Here is a 12,766-nt window from a genome sequence, read left to right as displayed (position 1 = left end):
CTCGAACACAAATACTGAGAGTCACAAATCAACTAATGAGTTTAATCGAATTGACCCAACAGTTCATTGAAATAATAAAGGGAATGTGGGTTTGGGCTATTAAGGTGGGAGGATGTGGGTGGCTGCGGGCGGTCTCCCCTTGTTTTGTTTTTTTAGTGATGAATGGTGTAGAAATTTGAAGAAAATAATCGATGTTTTGTGCCTCGCAGAAAAATATTAGTTGTTTTAATGTAGATCCAAGTTGCTCAGGACATAGTTTTGTGCAGACAATGAACAATTGCCCTTTTTGTCAACTGAGTTGTGCACGGAGAACAGGGTGTTGTATTTTGGTAGAGACATGAACAGAGACAATAGAACAGAAAGCAAAGAGGTGTGAATTGTAAACTGTGTTGTACACCAAACACAAAGTTTGAATCATACTGTTGAAATGGTGGAGGTAGTGCGATGGGCTTCTTGCCTTCAAGACTCTTCCCAAGGTATGTGGACTCCTACAAGTGCTACACGTTGGCATTTATTGTAGTCATCAAGTAGATTATTTGGTAATTATTTGGTAAGGCTTGTAGGTGCATGTTGATTACTGCTCTAACAACAGCAGTCATCAGTTGGCACTGCTGCACCAGTGCCAGCTATATCCCTATACAAAGGAGGATTTTAACTGTTAATGCATTCCGCCACCAGCTTCCACAGAAAAATCTACTAACCATCATGTTATTTTAGGTGGTATTTCTGAAGTGCATTATTCTATACCATCTTGGAACCAACGGCAATTGGAGTGGAATCCTGATTTCTTTTGGTTGAGTCTGCAAGTCAGTTTTTGGTTCAGTGTACTGACCACAGTTGTGGAGGAAGGGTCAGTCCATAATTGATGTGCCAAATGAGATGAAAAATGGTCATTGGTTATAGTCATGCATCCTGCGCACCTAATATAGTAATTAGAGTTGAAAGTTTTTGTCAAACAAATGTTTTTATTTATTCTTTATCAAAGTAGATTCAGATAATCCCTCACGATAGATTTAGGTGTTCCCTCTTTCATAACAAAATAAGAATATTTCATTGACGGATGTATTGATAGTCATACAAAGTGCAATTTTCTTATTAACAGACTAATAGTCCAAAAAATAGTTTTCTTAGGATGTGACCTTTCTTTAGACCAAATGTTGCTTATACGCTTAGTAATGGTGCCAGGTAGCGTCACAATTGTACGTTTTGTACAGTGTCTGGTTGCGCTGATAAATATCTTTTTCGCAAATGTGTGAGGACTTCCTTTCGGGTGGACAAAGATCATGCTTTTAGTTCAAGTATCCGAGGGCCCCGCGGATACATGAACTAAAAGCATAATCTTTGTCCGCCTGGCTACCTGGCACCTTTACTAAGCGTATAAGCAACATTTGATCTAAAGAAGGGGCACATCCTAAGAAAACTATTTTTTGGACTATTAGTCCGTTAATAAGAAAATTGCACTTTGTATGACTATCAATACATTCGTCAATGAAATATTCTTATTTTGTTATGAAAGAGGGAACACCTGAATCTATCGTGCAGGATTATCTGAATCTACTTTGATGAAGAATAAATAAAAACATTTGTTTGACAAAAACGTTCAACTCTAATTACTATATGAGGTGTGCAGGATGTAGGACTATAACAAATGACCATTTTTCAGCTCCTGACACACTCTGCAGCCTGAGTGATTTAGTCATCCCTTCGCAGCACCCCAAATAAACTTGCATAAAAGAAATTGGATACACTATTACATAGCTAGTTCGCCAACAGCTGTTCATAGGTTGCAAGATAACTTGGTGCCAAATCGGATGTTCCACTATTGCTTGCACCTTTGCTTGTGGAGCTACGAAAACCAAGGTTATGATTTTTATTAAAAAGGGGTTTCAAGACCTCCTGTAAAATTGACCATCCGCTATTTTCTGGGTATTTGCTATTCTCAAAAAGATGGAAGGCGCTGGTAGATGAAAGTCATATTTTGTTGAGATAGGTTGCCAAAGCTAGCTTCTGATTTCATTGCAGGGTAGGTTTGAGATCTGCCTCATTAATCTTGGAAACCCAACATGGTAAGGCTTTTGTAGCTGATCTCTATGGAGCTGAAATGTGTTCCCTTTATTATGTGTGGGTGGGGTGATGCGTGGGGTGAGCAGATCTTAAATACGTTGTAGCCTTGGATCGGTTTTCATAATTTGTATAGAATATCCCAATGTTTTCAAAGGCCAACTCTAACTAAAGTTCATTCCAGCTAGTCTGGGATGGTTACTTTCCAGAAAGGGGAAACACTGTGCATGTCTCATGTCTCCAAGCAATGAATGTTGCTGATCCTCTTAACTAGGTGCAGAGTTTTGTAACATACAATTATGAAAATTATATTAAGTTGTAGATATGTGCATTACTTACTATACACACTTTATAATATGTTCAGGGTGACGATTAGGTGGAAACTCTGATTCACAGCAGTGCAGCATTTAAGCACACATTTAAAAAGCCCACCTGCTGACTGAATAAGCATAGTATAAATGCTGCCTACTTCGAGAATGCAAAGAAATGTAGTGAACAGTGGTCCTGCTTTTATATTGACATAGAATGTCTATCACCTGTTATCTTTATACTAAACGATAGTTCAAAAAAAAATAACAATGTTAGATTGCCAAGCGACCTCTTCATTGCTGTCTTCATTTTAGCCCATCCTGAAATAACACTACCATGGGGCAACACAAATAGCTGTGAATGTAACATTAAATAAAAAGAAACAACAGAACTAACACCAAACGAGTTAAGAAATATTTCTCTAGAAGCAACTTTTCCTCCATAGTCCATGGATCCCCAAACCTTTTGCATTTGTTTTTGTATCCTGACGTGACTTGTTACAATGGAGTGCAGTCTGCTGCTCCACTCCACTGGGCTTTTGCTAATTGTTATGGGGAAACTGACACGTCCTTGAGGCTGTCAGTACTGAAAAACGTTGTTTCTCTTGGTCTTTTGACTTTGTTGCCACTTGTTGGTAACATTTTATCATTGCTCAAATTACCTTTCAGTACCGTGAAATGGGGCCTCTGTGTTTAATGGCCCTAGACACCCTCTATGGATTTTTTGCTGATTGTTCAATGTGCTTCAGGACAAACTGGTGGCAGCAGTAGCTTTTTTATTTTCTTATTATAACTTTGTTCCGACCCTTACTCTGTTTACAGCGTATGGCTCCCTACAGTGGCTAGTGTCCAACATGGCTGTTCCACAAGGTCTTTTGTTTGTTCCTTTGGCAATTTTGTCTAGTTGCCTACTCCCTGCGCTTCCGGGACTGGGATATCCTTTTTTTGGGCATGCATTTGCCCACAAATGCTGCTTCTTTCGCTGGCCACTGCAGGTATCATGCGTAGGCACCCAGGAAGTGGGCTGGGACTGTCTGGTCCCAATTTACACTAATGTTGCCTGGGTGTCTGGTGTGCATGTGAACATGAGGACCCCAGTGGTCCCTGATTGGACCACTGCTGGTGTGCATGCATGGTGCAGATCTTGCCATTGGTGGGCTGGGTGTGTACACACACCTGACTGTGGATAAGAGGAGGCATCCTGCATTAATTCCAAGGGATCTGAAAAAGGTGCCAAGTATCCTTGGGAGCCTAGCAGAACAAAGGATGATCCAGAGATGCACATGAAGAGGACTGGCACGCGAATCCCGTTGCTGTCCCAGTGAAGCCCGGCTTTACGCTTGATCTCAGAAGACCTGTGAAGGTGCTTTGAACCCTTGGAGTGGTGGGACCAATCTCGATGGCTCCTGGTAACCCTGCAAGTGAGCATGTTCAGGAGTGTCCCTCGGCCATCAAGTGTGCTGTCCAGCTGGAAACTAGGTTGCTGTGCAGGAGCTTTGCCATGTTGAGTTTCAACCCGGGAGTTTGGGGAAACCTATCGGGTCCAACAAGGCATACTTCTACCGAATTACATTAGGGCCAGATATAGAATGCTGCATCTTGCAGGGTCCCCTTGCATCACTGTGCTGCAGTGACGGTCACAGAAGGCAGTTTTCCTGCGTTCTTTCCAGTGCCCTGGGACCGGCTACATTGGTGTAGTCTTCTTATCTTGTCGGAATCGAGTGTAGCAGCTCCTGTGCCATACTGGACCTTTACCCACACCCACAAATCCTGTGCAGCTGGAAGCCGAATGGAGGGGGGGGGGAATTGTACCTCTGGTGACCACCCCTGGACCTGCCAAGTCTGGACCACAACTGAACTAAGGGTGGTGGTGAGAAGTGAAGTCACTTACCGGTGACGCTTTCTTCATTCAATCGCATTCATTCCTTGAGGGCTAATTTTTGGCCTTCCTCTTGGCTTAGGTAGTGCTTGCTGCCTGGAGCTCTCTGAACATCAGGAACAGCTTTGTTAACAGTAGCAGACCCTCACCTGACTCTTGGTAACCAGTTTCCCCTTTCAGAAATGTTCTCCTAACTTTTTCCTGCAAGGTGACAATTTGGGGCATCTTTCTCCAGCAAAAGCTCTTCTCCAGTGCTTCAGGCACCTTGGAAGAACCTTGGTGACGGGCCCATCAGGCACCAGATCCTCACAGCTATGTCCTGCCTCTGTAAATCTCACAGCTCTATGTAAGCTGGGGAAACACCTGGGATCCAAATAATTACTGTTACCAATATTGCAATAGGCCACATATTAAAACCATGTTATGTTATGTTAATGGGCATTTGAATAGCGTCTTTCACCATTGGTATGGTCGCAATGCGCTGCAGGTTGAATGCCCTCATTGACCGCAGTCCATAAACTACATTTCAAGACCACCACTGTTTCCAAGAAGTGGAACCCACGTATACATATCTTGGTGGTCTAGTATGTATATTTACCAAAAGTCCAATTCATCAGTAGTAAGGGAACCAATGTCCTTCCTACTCCTGGATTTTCACTCCGCTTCTGGACTTTTTGTCTCCATCAATTGTATTGTGGAAGTTGTAGTCTGAGACCACTTCAACTGAATCAAATGGGCTAAAGTAAACAGGACTGGGCCCTGTGATATTCAATCGTTTGGTAAGGTTAATGAGTGGGCGTTCAGAATCTTCAAAAGGTAAGTATTACTTCTGAAGCGAGCATTTGAGGGATAGCCCCAGGCAAGCCGTCATTCAGTATTGCATGTAATCTGGTCAAGGACAAGGCAGAGCATGATGGCAAGACCCCCTTACGATAGTAGTGGGTTCTACGATATTGAAAGGGGGAACTCCATCAAAAGTGTCAATGTGAGTTAAGTCATGACTTTTTTATTTAGTAAGATATGTCTACTTAGCGTTTACAGACATAGAGCCAGTTTGGGTTTTTTGATGTCATGATATGGGATCTTGCTTTTGTCCTGCTGTGCATCAGCTGCATCCAAATTTTCCTCCTGCAGGTGCAGCCACCACTTGCTATGTGATCAGGCCCACAGAAGGCAACCTTAGAAGGCATCGGAGAAGGTGGGAGCAATGCCATGATTAATGAATGGTCCAGCACCAGAGAAGACAGTGCCGAGATGTGCCAAACCCGGCCATTCACTCAGCCATGCAGATCAGCATTGGGGAAGGTGGGAGCAATGCCATGTCTAATGAAAGGTCCAGCGGGAGAAAAGACTATGCCCAGATGTGTCACACCCGGCCATGCACCCGGCCATGCAGATCAGCATCAGGGAAGGTGGGAGAAATGCCATGACTCATGAATGGTCCAGCGCCAGAGAAGACAGTGCTGAGATGTGCCACACCCGGCCATGCACCCGGCCATGCAGATCAGCATCGGGGAAGGTGGGAGAAATGCCATGACTCATGAATGGTCCAGCGCCAGAGAAGACAGTGCCGAGATGTGCCACACCCGGCCATGCACCCGGCCATGCAGATTAGCAGCGTAGCAGACACTTTTACTACCTAAAAACAGGAAAATACTCCCAAAAACAATTAGGAAAGACACATGTAAGGAGACTACTAGTATTAATGCTGAAGTGGAACATTTAGATAAAAGAGAATGCATCTTTTAGTTTGCATGAGCTTCTGGCTGCAAAGTATGGATTACAAAAATATCCAACTCACGGGAAACACCCTGCATTGTCTCTCTCTGAGGCACCGAGAGGCAAAAAAAGTAAAAATGAGCATCAGGGAGCAGCTGAACCTGGAACTCCTCATAGAAAAATGTATATTTTCTCCATAATGTCCACGTTAACAATAGCATTGTCTCCCTTCACTAAGCTGTATGAAGCCATACATGACACCTTGAAGGACCAGTTAACAATGATTGCTTACACTCAAACCAGACTGAATTTCTTAGAAGGTTATATAACAGCAAAAGAGGCGGAGAGATCATCTGTGCTTACCCACTTTGCTAAAACACAAACATTTCCCAACGTCGAAAGGGAAACGGCCCAGACACAAACGGACCCTCCAACTCAGGAACCATTTGCCTTCTCTGCAATGGCCCAGTTACAGGCTCGAGACAAAGCAGTGCTTTCACCTATGGTGACCACAGTGTGTCCTTTAACAAATCCTGTCCACACGACTACGCAAGTTCAAGCTCGAAAAGTAATCACTCGAAGCTCGAAACAAGGAACGAATACAAACAAAGACAAGAAAAAGAATGGTCTACAAACCTCAAACTTGAAATTGAAGTCCCAAACACACGTTTTCACGCCCAAGGGGAAAACGGCTGTTTAATACAAAAGGCTGACATTAGCATTGAAGTGCTTCCAGATGTACCAACCAGAGGGAAACTAAATGAGCTGGTCCCTTTGAAATCCACCAAACAACCAGTTCTTAAACTTGGGTCTAGATCTTTGCCGAAAGGCCTGCTTCAACCTCAACTGTCAACGACAGGCCAACTATTTATAACTAAGAACAGCTGCCAAATCCCACCGTCGCCCACCGAAAGCGAAATAATGGCTGCAGTTCTGAACTCTAGTAAACATTCTGCAAAGTCTTGAGACCCCAATTTGGTGGCCTCATTTAGAGGCAAAAGGAAAGCAGTTGCTTCACGAGCAGGTTCACCTCCATTTCAATCAGAACCAAAATATATTGCTCTGGAAAATGAACCGACTAGGCATCCAGCCAAAAGTGAGAAAAGAGATGACTAAATAACAAAAAAGTGGCCCGAAAGGACCTCTCCAAAGCCCTCGATCTCTGGAAATCGTAAGACATATGTTCCGACTACAAATAGATCTCGCACCAGCGAGCGAAAATCAACGAAGTCATCGCGTGATGCTAGTCCAACAAAACAACGAGATCCTCGTCCGTCTTCAAGATGGATCTCAAAAGTCGGGTTCAGTAATCAAGAAAGAGATCAGACTCGATCTCGAAGATCAAGAAGTAATAGAGTCTAAGGAAAAGATCACTATCGAGAAGACAAGAGACAGAGGATCGACTGGAGCGATCGACGAGAACTCGCTCCTTTGCACTAGAGTGGATCCTGAAAGATGGAGACCATGTCATTCTGAACAGAAAGGCCACACTAAACCTATTGCAACATGTGTATCCCCTAAGAAAACTTGTAACAAGAGATATTGACATAGTGGAGTTCATGAACGACCAGGATACGGACAGAATTTACCTGCACGTACCCTCTTCCACAACAAAGAAACTATTAAGAGAAGCAGCCAAAAATCTCGACAAACTGGGTTACGACCTGACTGAACTTAGATCACCTAGCCAAAACAACTCTAGATCCTCCACACGCCCAAATAGAGGAAATTCTCTAAGTGACAAGAGTTTGCGCAACCCGACCAGTACCTTACACCAAAGACGACAAAGTTTGAGAAACTCATACCACACGTCGTCGGGATCCAGAATAAGAAGTCATGAGATTGGCAGAAGCTCTAAAACAGACAGGAATGGATCACACCACTCCAAATCGTGGTGAAGGGGAAGGAGTCACACACCTCTTTCGAGGCAAAACTCTGGACATCGAGAGAAGATGGCTCCCAGTTAAATTTGCAGTAGAACAAATGAAGATCCCGGCCATCGGAAGCTTAGTGACCAAGCAACCCACAAAAGTAACTTTTGTCCAATTAGCAACTCCAAAGCTGATGTAAATCCCTATTGGGAGAGCTCGTTCGAAAAAGAGAGAGTTCCAGCAGGTCCACAAATAAATTGGTTCATTACCATTGATCAAGACATCTCAAAGAACAAAGGAATCAATGAAAGATGTTCCTCAAGGCAAAAAAGGATGATCATTGAAGAGAAAAAAAGATGGTCCTGGCTCCCAGAAGCTTTGATCGCTAACAAATCCTAGCAACGAAGTACTTCAACCAACGAGTGCTATCTAGGGACCCTGTCAAGGGAAACTAACCTTTTAACACTGGGGTCATGGAACACGAGGGGCTTTTCACACCTGATGTCGATTTCAGACATAAACTTAGGTTCTTTCGACTTTTTATGTCTGCAAGAGACGTGGATGCAAAACAAACCATCACTCGACCACTTCGAACTTGCTTTCTCCCCTGCACTAAAAGGCCCACTTGGAAGAGCGAGAGCTGTACGCTTGACTGCCGTCAGGTCTGGGTCCTCTCTCCACCTAGAAAAAACATTAATAAGAGACCCACACATCCTTGCCACCTCAGTCTCTTGGCACCCTAAAACTATGAGAAACAACAAGCCCAAACCTAAAATCTATTTGGTGATCAATCTTTACTGTAATCCCAAAGATTTCTCGGTGGATTATTTTGTTACCAAAATCGATGCCCTGTTCGAAGACCAAATAGAACATGGCTCAATAGATAACATAATTTTGTGCGAAGACCTGAATGTGACAATTGAATTGTTAGGGCAGTTCAATGCCCAATCCTCAGTTTGTTCCGATAAAAGTAAAAGAAATCGACCTCATCCTGACCTTGAATCAACAGCTAGAGGGAAGCAATGGAGTGTAGCTATGGATTCTTGGGAACTCCACAATCTTCATTGGCTGATATCTGAGAAAGATTCAAGAATTTCAACATGGGAGCTAGCAGGATAACAAGCTTCTCTTGACCATATCTATACTTCCAGAAACCTACTAGCAAGCGTAACTGCTTCTGAGGTAATACGTACACAGAACAGCGACCACAATCTCCTCAAAACTACATGGAAAACGGGATACCAAGAATCGCCGTCAAAAGGTTCAGCAAATGGAGGCTAGAGTGGTGACCAACATAGCTGGTACCTGGCTGAGGTTAACCGATGAAGCAATTGAGGCAATAACAAGGAGATATTTAGCAAATAAAGATCAAGCTGCCTCAACTAAATCATATCTAACAACAGACAACCGTCCTCTGCTTGTTCCCTACCAACGAACGGCTTTAAGACCAAATCCGACTATGGCTCATCGCCACTCAAATGATAAAACCCTGAGACAGAAACGTTTGGAAATGAGGCGCCTTTCCTGTAACGCAAAGATACATCCTTCCACTCAGACATCAGAAGCGGCCAAAATTGCAAAAAGGAACTACAAAGACTGGTTAAAATCTTATAGGATCAGTCTTTATCAGAAAGATTCAGAAGACATGTTAAGAACACTAAGTGGGAAACAGGCCAAAGCCTTCTGGTCTTTTATCTCAGCAGATAAAAGAGAGACCGAAGACACTCTATCCAACAGTGTCAGTGAACACGAGTGGTCTATTTATTTCTCGAATCTCTTCGATAAACTCCAAACCAACAACTGGGAAACTGTCCTTCCTGGATGGAAAATGGGTATAGAACTTGACAAGGAATCCATTATGAACAAAATCAACAAATTAAAAACTTCCAGAGCACCTGGCCCTGATGGTTATCAAACATGGACTTAAAAACAAATCCTGAAGCCTGGGCAACCTTGATCACAGAAATCTTCAGAACATACGAGGAGACCAAAACGATACCAAAGTCCTGGAAAACAGCTAACATCGTTCCGATATATAAAAAGGGGTACAAGGGAAACCCGGCCAGCTGTCGACCCATTGCACTGTTGGATTGCATCGGCAAGCTTTTTGGAGCATTCCTGCTTGAAAAATTTAGATCATGGGCGTTTTCTTCAAAAGGACATGACGATTTTCAAACTGACTTCACTAAAAACGTAGGAACGTCCGCCAACATTATGATACTCAGTATCCTAAAAGCAAAAGTCCTAGAAGGTTCAACTTGTCTAATGCTAGCCTTCAAAGACCTTTCTCAGGCTTTTGACAAGGTGACTAGAGACAAACTATGGAACAAACTTTCCTTATGGAGTTGTCCACCTTCCATCTTGGCACCCATTATGGCTCTTCACACGGATACCTTTGTGAAAGTAAGACTCAACAATATGGGTCTCCTTTCCCGAAGCATTCCAACATATAGAGGGGTCAAGCAGGGCTGCCCCCTCGCCCGGCTCTCTATAAGGCCTATATTGGAGACCTTCAAATGTCAGAAAGTGATATCAGAAACTTCCCTCTATCACTGGGAGAGGAAAAGATCGCCAGACTCCTCTACGCTGATGATATTATCTTGATTGACCAGACTGCCGTCGGGCTACAAAGGAAACTTGACAAGCTCTTGGCCTATCTTACATTGAACAATCTCGAGATAAACCAAACAAAAACTAAAGTGATGATTATAGAAAGACCAACAACCTCAAAAAAGAAAAGAACACCAACATGGCACCTAGTTAATGAAAAACGAGAAAGAGTGCAAGCGTTTAAATATCTATGTGTCACAATCAGCACCAGTGTACAAGAAAAGCCCATGCAGAAATCAATCCGTCAAAAAACTAAAACCTTAAGCATCCAAACACAGATGATGGACAGAAGGTTCAGACGATTCTCCCTCAAAGCAGCAATCAACTTTTATAAAATGAAAGTAACACCAGCAATAATCTACGGTGCTGAAGCAATGCCAGCTATTGCATCAGAATTCTGGACCAAAATAGAAGGCCTATTTTGGAAGAAAATACTACATTTACCACCCTCGACACCGATAGCATAAATTAGGCCGGAGCTAAGCCTAACTTTATTAAAAGCCATCGTGGACCTTAATGATCTAATGCTGTTTAGGAAAGTACGAGTCCCAACCCAGAAAATCTATCAGATGATAAAGACAGAAATAAATAAAGGGAAAAACAAGATGCTGGTTTCATGGGTCTGCAAAAATCTGCTGCTCTTGGAGGAAATTAACAGCTCAGAGAAAGAGCATGAGGAAAACCCAACAAAAACTGCAAAAAAACTAAGAGAATTGGATTGGTGTAAAACTTTGGAGATGGCTGGGAAGAACAAATTGACATCTCATCTTCCTATACCAGTTCAGAAACTAAACATGCCTGTATTTTATCTGGTGAAATTCCTGAACAAAAAAATTTGTTTGACTTTTATGAGAACCAGGTTGAATATCTTAAAAAAAATGCAAATTCAAGCGATTCGGGACAAAACCAAATCCAACAATACTCTAAGGACCCTCAAACGGTGGAAACCCTAAAACATCTGCTCCTTAACAGTAAAGGTCTATCAACTACCAGAAACACCCATTTTGGACACCTTTACACCTACTTCTGTAGTCTGGAAGAAGAATATTGGTGGGCATATCTGATGAATGGGGAACACACCAAACCAGTCATAGCAGTGGGGAACTTTCTTCTAAGTCTTAATTTGGATTCAAAATAGCTCAAACACGAGCTGATTGTAATTAAAGGACAACTACTTCTGATTTGACCTCTTTTAAGGAAACAAAAAAAGGACAAGGGAAAGAAGAAAAATAATTTAAAAAAAACAAAAACAAAAAAAAGACAAATTCCTAATCAGGCGGCAAACTTGTAAAAACTAGAAATAGTTGAATCAATATTAAAAAATAAAATTAAAAAAGTACAAAAATATATTATACATGCAACTTCAAAAATAGGAAGTAAAAGAGAGCAATTTCAAAATCTTATCTGGGCCTGTGGCCACACCCCCACGCACCCCCTCCCCTGCTGACAACATCCGGGCCTTGTCTCCGCACCTCAGCGGAGGCACTAGTATTAGAATATATTCTTCTTCTACAGGACGTCATCACTTCTGGGCGTCAAAATTAAGCGTTGTGCAAGGTGGTGGGGCAAGGTGGGTACCTGGACTCAGGTTTGATGGGATCGAGTGGGCCAGGTCCTAGGTAATCAGGCATTCAGATTCTAGAAGTAACCATTTCAGGAATGGGCCAATGAATCGCCCTGCGCTCAAATTCTACTCCTGGATTGTGACCCCATGACTCGCCTTGCACATCATGTTTACATCTCCATAATCACCACCGCAAGCTGAAGGAAATTCGTCCAGAATATCATTTCCTTCATTTCTTGAAGGGGGTGGCAAACATATGTTTCTTTTATTTTCACAAAATAAAAAGGGTCTGATTCGCAAAGAAGTTAGCAAGCGTAACTCTGACTTACCCCTGACGTACTATGAGGAAGAGCAGAACATGCCATTTCAGTTCACAATCTGCACATGCCACAGTACCACATAGTAGCCATTCCTGGAAGTCCACCTCCAGTACAGGGCCACCAAGCAAAGCATTGTGGGTATACACATTAGCTGAAAAGCTTCCATTTTTAGCACCATGTGAGATAATTGTCATTGGTGCAGCGCTATTTCATGCACAGCTTTATCAACCCAAGATGGGCAGCTCTCAGTGATGAATGTCAAGTGTTGGCGGAACTATATCGGGGATAAATGGAAAACGAATTTTGGGGGGTTTGAGGTCCCTCACACCTCTAAACTGTCCCTGTAATTCATCTGGTTCACGGAGGGATCATCAGTTTGGAACTTTTGAGGGAGGGCAGAAAACATACCACAGGGCTCCGCTGAAGCATGGAAT

At 42.8% G+C, this 12,766-nt stretch overlaps 1 protein-coding gene across 1 annotated transcript in view; it reads right to left on the bottom strand.

Moving 5' to 3' along the window:
• ESAM (endothelial cell adhesion molecule) overlaps positions 1–12,766 on the bottom strand; it is a 421,636-nt gene that overhangs the window by 20,315 nt on the left and 388,555 nt on the right. The gene's annotated exons all lie outside the window — the stretch shown is intronic.

The sequence above is a fragment of the Ambystoma mexicanum genome, chromosome 9 (assembly GCF_040938575.1).
Source record: "Ambystoma mexicanum isolate Mex_15411 chromosome 9, UKY_AmexF1_1, whole genome shotgun sequence".
Taxonomy (NCBI): domain Eukaryota; kingdom Metazoa; phylum Chordata; class Amphibia; order Caudata; family Ambystomatidae; genus Ambystoma; species Ambystoma mexicanum.
This window is presented reverse-complemented; position numbering and strand designations above follow the sequence as displayed.